This window comes from Bidens hawaiensis, unplaced genomic scaffold (genome assembly GCF_021521415.1).
Source record: "Bidens hawaiensis isolate Kalapana, Puna unplaced genomic scaffold, B.hawaiensis_p1.1 tig00019665_1, whole genome shotgun sequence".
Lineage (NCBI taxonomy): Eukaryota > Viridiplantae > Streptophyta > Magnoliopsida > Asterales > Asteraceae > Bidens > Bidens hawaiensis.
The window spans coordinates 13,387-27,096 of NW_027492984.1; positions in this window are offsets into that span (position 1 = coordinate 13,387).

A 13,710-nucleotide genomic window follows, 5' to 3' on the forward strand; every position below is an offset into this window, starting at 1 on the left:
TTCCTGCGTTTGGGAGGCCAGGACGAGGCATAGGTATACTCAATGAACGAGAAGATGAAGTATCTACCCTAGGGCGTGAAGGTCCTCCCCGGTCATGGGTAGATCTGAATGGAATCGAGGTAGGGTCAATCGGGGTTACCCGAATACGAGCAGTCTGCCGGACTCGCGCAGTAGCTGAAGTCGTCGGCGACAGGTGTATAGGTGGAGTGGGTAATCTGGCTATTCTAGCAGGTGAACGATACTGACTGTTAACTTCGTCTTGATCCCTGCGTGGTGACCTGGGTGGATAACTATCGCATCTGTAACCAGATAGATCAGGCACATTCCTGGGTAGCTCTCTACAAATAATTTCTTCTTCGACCTCTTCCTCTTCTTCCTCTGGTTCCTCTTCTGGATCCTCCTCTGATTCTTCCCCGGGATTCTCCTCTACAGATATTACCGGTTCTTCTTCCGGTATGTAGTCGTTGTTCCTTGACATGACTCTGCACAAAGGTTAGTTATAAGAATAATATCTATTGCTATCGCTAACTATTGTCGAGGAGATTAATTAATTAAACCAAATTTAATATTTATTGTATTATAATATAATATTAGCTTTATTAAAATTTTAATTATTATTATTATTTAAATCAATACTGAATATAAATGAATATAATATTCATAGTAAAATTTGCCGTCATCAACAGTATCGTACGTACACGTATTTATACACCTTATTTCAGATAAGCACGTATGAGCATTACGTATATATATACTTACACATTACCTTTTATACACATATGTTGCCATTTTTACCTAACCACACGTTCCGCGACTTCTCCCAGAATTCCCTCGTACAAGCAAGTATGTTATTATGTTCCGGACCACAATAACTCACTTGCCCTACAAGTTCATCCCGACATCCATCAGTATATAATATAAATTTATTATTTAAATATTTCCCGGAGTTAATCGAGCCTACGGTTATATTTTAGGTACCCTAAGGGATAACCTAATCCTTTATAACCAATGGCTCTGATACCAACTTCTGTCACACCCCGACTAGCACAATGCAGAAGCGTAAAACGGGAATGTAACAGACACCTCTGATATCAATACATTGTTTATAAAGAAACATTACAAACTAATTTACAATATATTACATTTCTTTGTTCTATCATTGTTTAACAGTCTAAGCGATACAAACAAAACTAGTTCGTTAACTATACATTCTTACTAATAACGCCCTTGCTTCTATTCACATAGCATCAACCACACACTTCAGGCAAGTAACAGATCACCCAATCATTCCGATTTAGGTACACCTGAAAAGCAGTTTAAAACGGGTCAACTACTAGAGTTGGTGAGTTTCACGAGTTTCAAGAAACAGTAATGAGTGTTCACAAGTCAACACTTGTAATTATGAAATAAGTATGTATGTATGTAAATGATGTATGTGATGTAATTATGCTAAGCTACAGTGAAGCCTGGACTGTTCGTGCTGCGTGCCTCCATTTCCCACGCTCAATCAACCACTGTGGCTCCCCTTCCGCTCACAACATGCCCCGGTAGCTATGTCAAACACTACATAGCCTGTTTGTATAAATATTGTTGTGTGCAAACGGCGCTATGTGACATGGCAACCAGGCCGATTCCGTTTGGGTTTGTCAAACCAATAGTACTATTCACAAGCCACCGGCTCGAAGTTAATCACTGTGATTGTGGGGACTTTCATGTGTTAGCACTTAGATAATTCACATCATTACATGTTTCAGATAAGTATTTAGATATAAGCAAACATGCTTTTCACCCCAAAAGTTCGTAAAACAGTTTAAAAGTGGGGTCATGAAACTCACAGTTTGGTAGATAATCAGAACTGTATCGGCTCGTGGTTTGTTCGGTCCGCTATCAGTAGTTCCTATAATCCATATTATAATAATACTAATATTTTAATATTATTATAATCTCAATACTAAACTGGGCTGTATAACTAATCTGGGCGTAGCTGGAATGCCCAGAAAGTGGCAGTAGGCTTAGGTTGTGATGTTGTTTAATGTCTAATACTTAAAACTGAACTTGGCTCAGATTCCCGTTTTCCTAGCTGGGCCAAGTTGTTCGTTTACGCGTTAAAAAAACAGTTATGGGAAAATAAGCTTGGGTAAATGTATTGGTTAACAAAATGATTAAGTTATAAAGAAAGATCACATATTGGGGTCCCGGATTAGCCACGGGGCCCGTTTCCGCTTATTCAGTTTGATTTGAGAAGAAACACGCACAATCCACCCGGATTGTCCAGGTTTCTCATAGAAAAGTTCATTTTTACTTAATTAGTCCAAACATATGATTTTTGATCACTCTTGGTATTTTGATATTCCCGCAGGTTCGCTAGTCGCGAACTTGCCGGTTTTTATAAAAACTGAATTTGTTTAATATTCAGATTAGCATAATTAATTAATCGTTAATCATTAAATTATGAAAATTTAACCACTTATCAATTAAAATATGTAGATTTTTATAAAAATATTTCTGGAATTTATTTACTGATTTATTAATTTATAAAAATTCATTTTATCAGCTATATTTCGTCTGAAAATCGTCCGTTTACCCCAAACAATTTCCAAAAATTCACCAAAAATTCCTGAATACTAAAATCATGTCCCAAAACAACCTGTATCAATTCCAGAATGTAAAAAGCTTGTGCGATATTCTTTTCGGCCCAAATTCGGCTGTAAAAATTCACACGAACGCAAATAAACAAAACACCTTTAAAATTCTTCAAATGATTCCAAAATTTATATGTGATCAAAATACATCAAATCTGAGTTCTCAGAAAAATTTCATAATTTTTGAAGCATTTTAGCTATTTTTCCCAAATAAACGTCCCAATTCGGTAATAAATTCGCCAAATATTCTCGGATGGTTGAAAAATTACCAAATTTAAACAGGGGCTCATTGACATGGTCCCTGGTGTCCCTGAAAAATATCAAGTCCTAAAAATATGCATATCACAACCTTTACCTAAATAGCCCGTAAGCGAGTGTTTCGGCATTACCTTAGCGGGTTTGGCTCGTTTCCGACATTTTAATCAAGTTTTCTGGTTCTTTTTCTTCTAAAAAAGCTAGGTACAAGTCCTATATCACAAACCAAGAAATATTTCATCAACATAACAGCCCTTAAGTTAGGGTTTCGGCTAGTGCACAAAAACGAACTTTTGAACCGTAAAAACGTCGTTTCAACCTTTTAATCCGTGTTTATGGCCAAAAAAATTATCAAAACAGGTTCCTTACCATGTTTATGATCAAAACATGTTTATGGACCATTTTTAGGATTTTTACACGGTTAGGAATGATTTTTAGTAACCAAGACATGTTTTTATGGTATTAAACAAGTAAAAAGCTACTTATTTAAGCTCCTTACCTTAGGTTTTCTTGCTGTTTTTGGATGGAGCAGAGTTGTATCCAGAGTTTTCAAGAAATTATGTGGAAAAATGGCTTGGATCTAGTTTATATGTGAAAAGGAAATGAAGGGGGGTGGGGTGGCGGCTGCGGCCGGAATCCATGGGCCCATTTTTGGGCCCATTTTTGGCCCAAGTTTCTGATTTCTCAAGCCCAAATACGAAAAGCCCGGTCCAAATTTAGTTCGGGTTCGGTTTTTGGCGCGAAAAACTTATCGGGTGCGACAAACAGCGCGAAAACGAGTGTTTTTCGGCTAGTTTTGTGTAAAATTATAAAAACATACCATATGTTTGTAAAAATCAAAAATATTTTCACGGATCACTTAAAACATTTCAAATAAGTGTTTGGTAAGTCTTTTTCGGCTTAACGGATGATACAATGCTTGGTTTGTAACTATCTTTCGCGTTTAAATCTATAGCGGGTGGTTAAACGAGCATGTTTTCGTTTAACTTGTTTGTTATCAAACTAAGACCATATTTCTAATATTTTAGCTTGTATAGATCGTATATCACTTATAAATGGCCCCCCGAGATATCTGGGTCATAACCCAACCCGTTCGGTTAATCGTTCGTTCGTTATGCAAAAGGCGTTTATTTGCTTAATCGGTAAATACATACTGAGGTGTACCTTGTTTTGGCTCAAATGTCACAGCATCATTGAGAGTTTTGCTGGCGTAGTAGATCGGATGAAAGCGCTTATCCTTCATTTGTCCTGAAATTGCTCCAACTGCGATGTCGCTGACATCACATGTAAGTTCAAATGGTATTGCCTAGTATGGAGCTACCATAATTGGAGCATCTACAAGCTTTTCTTTAAGAATTTTGAATGCATTTAAACATTCTTCAAAAAAGATGAATGAAGCGTCCTTTTATACAAGTTTTGTCATTGGTCGGGCTATTTTTAAAAGTTTTTAATGAAACGGCGATAAAAGCTGCATGGCCAATGAAACTTCGAATAGATTTAAAAGTTGCATGTTTTCTACTTTAGCCCTATCCACCCCTAGTCCTTCTTGAGAGATCTTGTGTCCAAGAACAATGCCAACCTTTACCATAAAATGGCAGTTTTCCCAGTTTAGCACAAGGTTGGCTTCCTCACATCGTGCTAAGAATCTTTTTAGATTTTCAAGGCGTAGAATGAAGTAGACACCAAAGACGAAGAAGTCATCCATGAAGACTTCCATTGAATCCTCAACCATGTTGTGAAAGATAGCTACCATACGGTGTTGACAAGTAGCTGGATCATTACACATCCCAAAGGGTCTTGATACATCAAATGAGCGTCTCGGTCTTTATCTTATTATTATATTACTTTATTAAATTAAGGGCATTTTGGTAATTACAGCCCATTCTCTCTAATGTAAGATACATTTGTTACCTTGTAACGAATGTATCGCATTCGTATAATGTAAGCTCATTCGTTAACCTAGATTAACGAATGAGATAACGAATGTGGGGCCTTTCACATATTGTAATGTATAACGAATGAGAGTTTCATTCGTATATATTTTTAATGAAACTAATGTGGTCATCCCCTACATATACTTGTATCTATCATTAAAGTAATAACAAGTTTTCTAATAATTGTATTGTACTGTTACTCTACCAAATCCTCTAGAAAACACACACAAACACACACTAACGTAATCCTTCAGTCTAATCGTATAATCAACCATGAACATCACGATGTTATCATGATCTAGATCTGGCTCAAGCTGAACAGGCTTTCTCAAGTGGTATCAGATCTTCGGGATTGATTCAAGTTTTAAACGTATTGAAATCAGTTGATAATCGGTTTAATTCATAATGAATTGAGAGATTGTAAGGATAATTGTATTATCGTAAACAGAGGTTCAATTAGATATTCAATTGAGTTTGAATCAAACTAATTAATTGTATTAGAGTGTAGTTAAGAGTAATGGATTCAGTTTGAAGGTTGATTGAGGTTTGAATTGGTAATTGGAGGTTTGAATTGAGTTTGCGTTAATGGTGGTTTAACGTGAGATTTGATTTGGTTTGATTGAAGTCTGGATATAGTGGTATTGAGTTCGGTTTAAGTCCGAAGTGGATCGGATTTGATTTCCGAGGTGAATAGGATAGGTTTTAGATTGATCTGGACTGATCTGGACTTGTTTGAATTTCTGGAAATTGATGAACTCTGATGAATGCACATTCATTAGTTGTTTGATCATTCGTTGTCCTGATCATTATTTTTTTGTAACTGATTATTCGTTTAGACTCATTCGTGTGCTTATTCGTTTAATGTACACATTCGCTAAGCCAGTCATTCAGAACACATTCGTTCAGACATTCATTTGTTAAATCACTATACACATATGTTACTCAAACACCATCCATTAAGCTACTCATTCGCTACTTAAAAACCATTCGTCAAATCACTTATTCATTATCTCATAACCCTTTCATTAAAGATCATTTGTGTAAATAGTATTTTGCTCATTCGTGTGAACAGTACCCATTTATGTGATACAATCTTCTGTTTTTGTCAATTCAAGTCCTTTGATTTCTGAATTTGACAAATCATGTCTTCACCAAACCAAGCTTCGTATTACGCACTTGCTTCTCAAAATGTGCAGATGCAACAGATGCTTACTATGGACAATGAGATCGGATCTCATAACAAATGTCCTAAATTACTCAAGCTATCAGACTTAGCTCGTTGGGAACCAAGATTCTGAGCTCACTTAGGGTCTTTACACCCTGGTTGCGTTAGACATCTTGATGTCGTATACGTGACACCACAAGTGGGAAGTGCTACAACTGGGTTCACTGATAAGTAATTTCATTTGTACAAGGCAAATGAAATTAAGGATGCTGAAAATGAGACGAAAACATACTCAACATTGACAATGGCATTACCTGAAAGTATATTTCATCTGTTTAGCCATATCAAACCTTGTGCTACGTTGTTTGCATCACTGAAAACACGTAGTCTAGGGAATACTCTTGAAAGCACAAAGACCATGGTTAAATTTCAATTCAAGAATTTTACGCTTCTCAAGAATGAAACCGTTGAGGAGATGATAAACCGTTTTTGTCATCTCATTGCTGAAATGTCTACCGTTAAGTTAGAGCCGACTGAAGTGGACAAAATAGACACTTTAAAGAATGCTTTGCCATCGGCGTATTCAACTTTTCTTTTTGTACTTAAGGAAAATGGCTACTTTCGGAATGATGACCTTACTAATGAAGAATTCATCGACAAACTGGAAGAGAGAGAGAGTATGATATTAAGTGCCAAACTTCATTGAAAGACAGCTATAATCCTACTCTTTATGGAGGGTCGTTACCGGCAAGCACCTCTACAGGCTCAGTTCCGATTACTGCCTTCTACTTGCAAAGTTTTAATGAAGGAACTCAAGGTGGTAATTCAGGACCTAATGTATGCTTCATGGCATCGGGTTCAAATTCTGGATCTAGTCAGTCAAGCTCTCAGCATAACGTGAATATGAAAGAGACTGAGCAGCAGTTCGTGTTTATGTGCGCGTTTATGACTTCTTACGAACAATTAGTTGGGAGTAAGATAGCTACGAGCGAACTAACAGACGAAGACTATGATCAGATAGATCCAGATGATCTAGAAGTCATGGACCTTAAATGGAATATGGCCATGATCGTCCGTAAGGTAAAACGTTTTATGCAAAGAATCAGCAAAGATCTACCCACGTTGAACAAACGGGTAGGCTTTGATAAGTTATAGGTAAAGTGTTACAATTGCAGTGAATTCGGACACTTTGCTAAAGAATGCGACAAGCCGAAAAAGGAGTATTCGGGTCCTCGTAATGCTGATCGTTCTTCTAGGAAATGTTCTACCATACCTGAGAAGAAGAAAATGTCAGAGGGGGATCAAGTTAAGGCTAGCAGCTCACAAGCCTTGGTCATAAATGAAGGGCTTGAGTGGTCGCAAAAGTTATTGGGAAACCAGACAAACCTCGCCATGGTTGAACCTACGGAGCATTTTGAAGATGTTAGTGGGGATAACTTCACTAAAGACAGTGATAGTTGAGAATCAGAGACGGATTCTGACAATTCGACTGGTGAAGAAACTGAATCGTTCGCCTGTATGGCAAAAATTGAGGAGGTTTGTACCAACTCATCTTTTAATTTATCCACAAATGGGTCACGCGAGAAAATTACGACTCAAGTTGTTACCGAGTGTGAAAATTGTTGCGAACTCAAGTGTAAACTTGAGTCTGCATTGCAATAAAATGATTTACTCGTGAAGGAGCTTTCTATGTTGAAAGATTGCCATACACAAAAATCCAAACTGTTGGATCAATCGACCTTAAAGATTAAAAATTTGTCTGTGATTAATCACGACCTGAAAGCGGAAGTTAATTGCAAACCCGTGATTATTGAACAACACTTTCAGGAAATTCTTAAACTTATAACCAGCATTACAAAGTTAGAGAATGAAGTCTTAGAATTGAAAAATAAAATAAGTAAATTTAGAGACTCATCATTTCTTTTAAATGAAATAATTGAGGTTAACCATTCGCATTAAAAGAATGGAATGGCTGGTTTAGGTTTTGTGGAGATTGCTCCACCTTTCAAGGGTGATTACACGAGCATTCCCGAAGTTGTTAAGCCAATGTAGGTTCCCTGGACGGATCGCACGAGATATCTCGATCAACTCAGGTGCGGAATCCCTGCGTAGATCGTTACGAGTATAGAACACGAATCACACGAACACACGAAACGAACACACGTTATATAATAACTCAAACACGTGATACGATATCACTATTACAGACACACGTTACAGCTCTCGTAATAACTCGAACAAACTAACACGAACAACTAACTGGAACTCGACTCTAAACCAAGCCGTAACCTAGGTATATAAATACATGACAACTTCGCCTGGCATGTTCAGGTGAAGTTGTCCATAACTTCGCTTGACTAACAAGTTCGCCTAAACAGCGAACTTGTCAGTAAATTCGCTTAAGACATATATAAAACATAATTAACATTACAGACTCGATTACAGACACTAGACTATGAACTACTGACATTATGCACCAACAGCCAACTACAACCTTGGAAAGCCAGTGGTTAATCATAAAAATACTGAAAATGTTGATTCAATAAAACCAAAGACTCAAGAATCAGTGCATATCAAGAGTAACTCAGTCTTTAGTGAGAAAGAACTCGATGGTTCGATCGAGGAATTGAACCAACCAGAGGAGATTGTGAAAAATAAGAATATTTCTTCTGACAATCACATCCTCTGTGAACCGGAAGAATTCGAACAAGCAGTTTATGGTTTGAAATCTTCGGTTAATACCTTGAACAAACCTAAGGTCTCTGTTAAAGTAAAGAAATTAGACAAACCACAAGTGTCTGATGATGATTTAATGAGATTTGTTAATCCTCAAAGCAAGCCTAAAGTAAACAAAGGTTGAGTCTTTAAGTTAAAAGGTCTAACTAAAGTATTTTTGGATAAAGAGGTTCCTTTGAATCTTTTAAATCCCGAAATGATCGAGAGTGTCTATAATGATGGCACATGGCACCTCTTAAATCAAAATCATCTAATGTTCAAGTGAAACCAACTTAAACAAGAGTTTCTTAAATCAAAGTCATCTAATGTTTAAGTGAAACCAACTACTTTTACACCTATAAAATTTGTAAAATCTTCAGGTTTGGAGAGTTCATCGAACATAAAAAATCTTGAATTTTATAACAATAAAAAGGGATTAAAGGACACGGTTTCAAACATGTTGGTGCATGATGTCAGTAGTTCAGTGTCGAGTGTCTGTAATCGTGTTAGTTAGATTTGAGTTTTGTATGTAAGCGAAGTTGCTAACAAGTTCGCTGATATAGGCGAACTTGTTAGACAAGCGAAGTTAGTGACAACTTCGCCTGAACATACCAGGCGAAGTTGTCGTGAATATATAGTCTAGGTTACGGCTTAGATTAATAAATGAACAGAATTGAGAGAGAGTTTGTATTCGAGTCAGAGAGTTTGTACTCAGTGATCTTTGTATCACGTGTTTACGGTTGTAATACAACGTGTGCTTGATTATCGTATTGTGTGTTGGCTCGTATCGTTTTCTATACTCGTAACGTCTTACGTAGGGATTCCGCACCTACGTAGAACGAGATATCTCATGTAGATCCGGCTGGGAACCTACAATTGGTATCAGAGCTTTTGCTCGATTGTGTGGTTCGGGATTATCACGCGGGTGTAGAAATCGTTCCGTTCGACTATTCGCGGGACGAGTTTTCTGAGTTTTTGTGTCCTACTCACCCCCTACCTTCAAAAACAACCCATAACACCTTCACACACCTCGAAAAACCCAGAAATCTAATCTGCAGAAAGTTCGTGTTCATCAGGCGAAGTTGCCGTCACTGTTAGTAGGGTTTCGGCGAAGATATAAGGTTAAGCGAAGTTATCCACAACTTCGCCTACCTCTTCAAGTTCGCTTATCTCAAGCGAAGTTATCCACAACTTCGCCTATCTCCCAAGTTCGCTCAACTTAAGCGAAGTTATTCTCAACTTCGCCAATCCGGCGAATTTAAGAAAGTGAGCGAAGTTACAAATTCACGCGAAGTTAAGTCTTAAGCGAAGTTATCCACAACTTCGCCTACAGTGCTGTTTGAAAATAAAATTTTTGATTTTCGGATTTCTTTGAGTTTTGTGAAAGATGTCTTCGATAAACATTACCGAACTGGTAAAGATGGAAGTAGAAGCGGGTTCGGCTACAAAGGCACCGAAGATGCTTAAGAAAACTGATTATGTAGCGTGGAAAGATCGTTTTGAACAATATGTCAAGTACCAAGATGCTAAGATGTGGGTATGCATACAAGATGGTTACATTCCACCTACTACTGAGTATGAGGGTCGTGATCAGATCAAGAAATACAAAGAGATGGAAGAAGAAGAGAAGAAAATGTATGAGGCCGAAAGCAAAGCTCATGCAACAATTACAATGGCTCTTCCACAAGAGATACTTCACACCTTCCGAAAGTATAAAACTGCTAGAGAGCTTTGGGAAGCACTTGAGAACCGGTTTGAGGGTAACGTGGGAATTCGTGCGTCAAAGATTAAACTTCTAAAAACCCAATTCTCGGTCTTCAAGTATCTGAAAAATGAATCACTTGATGATATCATCACTAGATATTATCATCTGATGACTGAACTCAGCAACTATTCAATTGCTTACAAAGAAGATGAGATTGTTGAAAAGCTTCTTGATGCTCTCCCACCGAAATGGGAGATGTATACTATATTGATGAGAGAAGACAAAGACTTTGCTGACTATGACCTGGAGACAGCAGTTAACAAGCTAAGAACGTTTGAACTGAACATGGTACGAAAGGAGACACCTACCGATCAGGTTCAAGATCCGGGTATGTATGGTGCAAAGGTTAACTCAGGATCAAGTTCGAAAACTGAATCATCTGCTTATTACTCTAAGGGAGAGTCAGGCGCTAACTCAACACACGAAGGACATATATCTCTCAACATGAATGGTGATGTGTGCTTTGTAGCTGGAGGATCAAATGCTTCTCAACCTCAAGCGACCAAGAGTAGTTTTTCCCCAAGTGTGTCAAACAACAACTACTCGAAGATGCCCATGAGTGTTAAATCTGCTGAACAGCAGTTTGCTCTCTATGCATCTTTTATTGCTTCGTATGAGAATTACATTCAGGGTAAGATTGTTGATCCTGCAATTTTGGATGAAGACTATGATCAGATCGATGCTGATGATCTGGAGGAGATGGATCTGCAGTGGCAGATGGCTATGATTGTGAGAAGGGTTAAGAGGTTCATGAAGAAGACTGGCAGGAAGTTTGTCGGTGAGAGACCAGGGTTTGATAAGTCGAAGGTTCGCTGTTACAACTGTCAGCAGAATGGCCACTTTGCAAAAGAGTGCAAAAATGAACGTGTAGAACGCAGTCAAAACAGATCTACACAGCAGAGTGGTAGTGGTAATGACTATAGAGCCATGATTTCCAGACAGAACGAGGGGTACAACTGGAATCTGCATGTTGAAGAAGTATTTGAACAGGCCAACTTGGCAAACATCGAAACTGCAGATAGTGAGAAGGGAACTGGCGAAAATGAAGCCTACATGGCAGATGTGGCAGACCAGCTCTCTGAGGTAAGTACCGAACTCCCTTGTACTAAGTGTGAACATCTGTCTGAACAACTGACAACTTTAACTGATCATGGTTTGTTAGTTTGGATGCGCAATTTAAAACTTTAAAAGAAGATCATCATTTCACTAAAGCTAGAGAAAATAGTTACTGTTGGTGCATAATGTCAGTAGTTCATAGTCTAGTGTCTGTAATCGAGTCTGTAATGTTAATTGTGTTTTGTTTATGTTTAAGCGAAGTTACTGACAAGTTCGCTTATCAGGCGAACTTGTTAGTCTAGCGAAGTTAGCAACAACTTCGCCTGAACATATCAGGCGAAGTTGTCGTGTATTTATATGCTAGGTCACGGATTGTTTGTTGTTGGTTAAGTAATCGTATACAGACGTGTGTGAGTCGAGAGACGTGAGAACCAGAGAGTATTGAGTCTGTATTCAGTGATTATATCACGTGTTCGGTTATAATATAACGTGTGTTCGTTTATTCGTATCGTGTGTTTGTTTGATTCGTGTTCTACGCTCGTAACGACCTACGCAGGGATTCCGCACCTGTGTAGATCGAGATATCCTGTGCTGATCCATCCAAGGAACCTACAATTGGTATCAGAGCTATTGCTCGATTGTGTGGTTCGGGATATTCACGCAGGTGTAGAAATCGTCCCGTTTCGACTATTCGCGGGACGTGTTTTCTGTGTTTTTGTGTCATTCTTACCTCCTACCATCGTATTCAACCCTTTACACCGTCAAAAACCTCGAAAAACCCAGAAATCAGATCTGTAGAAACTTCGTGTTCATCAGGCGAAGTTGCCGTCACTGTTCGTAGGGTTTCGGCGAAGATATAAGGTTAAGCGAAGTTATCCACAACTTCGCCTACCTTCTCAAGTTCGCCTAACTCAAGCGAAGTTATCTACAACTCCGCCTACCTCCTAAGTTCGCTTACCTCAAGCGAAGTTAAGAATCAGCGAAGTTCTTCAGCGAAGTTAAGACTTAAGCGAAGTTATCCGTAACTTCGCCTACAATACTTTTCTGAAATTTTTTTTTTGATTTTTCGGGTTTCTTAGTTTTCGAGAAAGATGTCGTCAATTAACATCTCTGAGTTAGTAAAGATGGAAGTAGAAGCAGGCTCAGCTACAAAAGCACCAAGGTTGCTGAAGGGAACCGATTTCGTTGCATGGAAGGATCGGTTCGAACAATATGTCAAGTACCAGGATGCGAAAATGTGGGTATGCATCCAGGATGGTTATATTCCACCAACTATGGAGTACGAAGGTCGTGATCAGATCAAGAAGTACAGCAAAATGGAATATGAAGAAAAGAAGATGTATGAGACCGAGAGCAAGGCTCATGCTGCTATCACTATGGCTCTTCCACAAGAGATCCTTCATACTTTTAGAAAGTACAAGACAGCAAGAGAGCTTTGGGAAGCTCTTGAGAACTGGTTTGAAGGGAATGTGGGAATCCGTGCTTCGAAGATCAAATTGCTCAAAACCCAGTTCTCAGTCTTCAAGTATTTAAAGAATGAATCTCTAGATGATATCATCACCCGATATTATCATCTGATGACTGAACTGAGTAACTATTCAATTTCTTACCGAGAAGAAGAGATAGTTGAGAAGCTTCTTGATGCTCTCCCACCAAAATGGGAGATGTACACGATACTGATGAGGGAAGACAAAGACTTTCCCCAATATGATCTGGAAACGGCAGTTAACAAGCTCCGAACCTTTGAGCTTAACATGGTTAGAAAGGAGACACCTACGGATCAGGTTCAAGATCCAGGTATGTATGGTGCTAAAGTCAACTCTAGTTCAGGTTCGAAGACTGAATCAGCTGCCTACTACTCGAAGGGAGAGTCGGGCGCCAACTCATCACATGAGGGGCATGTGTCAGTCAACACGAATGGTGATGTTTGCTTTGTAGCAGGTGGATCTAGTGGTTCTAAACCGCAAGCAAGCAAGAGTAGTTGCTCTCCAAGTATTCCTAGCAACAACTACTCTAAGATGCCTATGAGTGTCAAATCTGCTGAAGAGCAGTTTGCTCTCTATGCTTCTTTTATTGCTTCCTATGAGAACAACATTCAGGGGAAGATTGTTGATCCAGCTATGTTGGATGAAGACTATGACCAGATTGATGCTGATGATCTGGAAGAAATGGATCTGC